Source organism: Adiantum capillus-veneris, chromosome 10 (genome assembly GCF_014529385.1).
Source record: "Adiantum capillus-veneris isolate H3 chromosome 10, ASM1452938v2, whole genome shotgun sequence".
Lineage (NCBI taxonomy): Eukaryota > Viridiplantae > Streptophyta > Polypodiopsida > Polypodiales > Pteridaceae > Adiantum > Adiantum capillus-veneris.
The window spans coordinates 157807803-157809841 of record NC_140940.1 but is presented as its reverse complement, the minus strand read 5'-3'; positions in this window follow the sequence as shown (position 1 = coordinate 157809841).

Sequence of the window (2039 nt, the reverse complement as noted above, 5' to 3'; positions counted from 1 at the left end):
GAGAATGAAAATCTCAAGAGGACACTTGAGATGCAAACAACACGTTTGATGCAACTTGAAGAGGAAGTCAAGGAATGTAAACGCTCTCTTGTGGACTTGAATGCTTTGAAGGAGCGGATGAGCAAAGTAGAGCATGACCATGTATTGAAAGAGAAGAAATTTGACATTATGAGCCGGGATGTATCCGACATGAAAAATGTATGCACAAACAAGTCTTGGGCTGATGTATGTGGTAGGTAGTGTGGTTCTAATTCCTCACTCATGCAAGCTATGGTTCAAACAAAGAATGTTGAGAATGTGGATGTGGAGGAGTTGAAGGAACGGGAGCGACGTTCCAAGAACATTGTTATTCGTGGAATTCCCGAAGAGAAGTTAAGGACACCTCCTTCTCTTGCCATTGTTATTGAAGATTTCTTCAAAACCCACTTTGGCATGTCCGGAGTTATGGTCTATGGAGCACATAGAGTGGGGAAGCAAGGAGCTCCTCGCTCGGGAGAACGGCCAATTGTATGCACCATGCCGGATGAGACCAAGCGAAAGATTATCCTTGATAATAGTTGGATCTATTTGAGGGATACAAAATGTTTTGTATGTGAAGATCGCACTATTAAGCAACAAAATATGCGTCGCAAGGCATATGAGAAAAAGAATAATAAAAACAAGGAGATCTCTCATGAAGAAAATGTGCCCAAGGAGGAGGCAAGTCTCTCAAGCAAATAGGGATGCGTGACCTATGAGACCAAGTTACAATTGAAAATATGCTTTTGGAATTGTAATGGATACCCATGGAATGCGGGGGTTGGCATTGATGAACTAACAAGCAAAGCCGATGTTGTACTTCTTGTTGACACTTGGGAGCATGATACACAAAGGATTGACGGCTTGGAGGATTACAATGTACATTCATTGATGTGGTCAAAGAATCTCAAGCAACGAAGAGGACAAGGAGGGTTAGCATGTATGGTTAAGAAAGGATTGGAAGATTTTGTATCAATTGTGAAAGATGACAAGTACAAACGTTATGTATGGCTGAAAATTATGACACCAAAAAGAGCACCCATTTTTGTAGCCGTTTGCTACATTCCTCATCATGATTCTCCCTTTTATGCTTGCATGGATAGAGATCAACCATTTTCTGATTTGGAAGAGGACATTGCTTATTTCAAAGGTGAAGGTGATGTTATTGTATTTGGGGATATGAATGCTCGCACAAAAACATTGCAACATGATACTCAACAATTTGATATGCCATACATTTCAAGGGAGTTGGAGGAAGTTCACTTGTATGATCGTACTTCAATGGATGAGAAAGATCCGGATCACTATGGAAAGTTACTTTTACACATGTGTAATAGCACGGGTATGCTCATTGCCAATGGTGTATATTTGTGGAGTGGAACCAATGGATTTACATGTAGAAGACATAATGGGGATAGTGTGATTGACTATATGCTACTCTCTGAAGCCATCCGAGTTTTATGTTTGGTCAATGGACCCCGGAATCCGACCATCGCACCTTATGTATTGACCTTTCATGTGGAGAAGCAACTAAGCATGATAATCTCAGCCAAAGGAAAGAGAAGTTATCACTATGTATGGATTTCAAACGGGCACCAATGTACATTGAAATGGTTGAGCAAAAATTATGGATGACAAAGCTTCAATGTGATGCACCATTGGAAACTAAATGGGAAGCTTTCAAAAAAGCTATTTGTTCTTGTGCGGAAGAATGCTTTGCCATAAAGCATCTCCATGGTATCAACAAAGATAGATCACGCAAAAGGTGGTTTGATAAAGAATGTCAAGATGCTCGAAAGTCCTTGATAAATCTTGATGCAACTATGGACAAAGACAACTATCAAAGTCATTTGCATACATACAAGCATTGATTCAAAAGAAGAGAAGAAGATGGGAAGTAAAGCAACAAGAATTTCAAGTCCAAGAAAAGGCACATGCATGTGGAAGATTTTGGAGAAACTTGAGAGGCAAGCGGATTGAGAATTTTGGTAACTTGAGTCTAGTGGATATGTACACACATT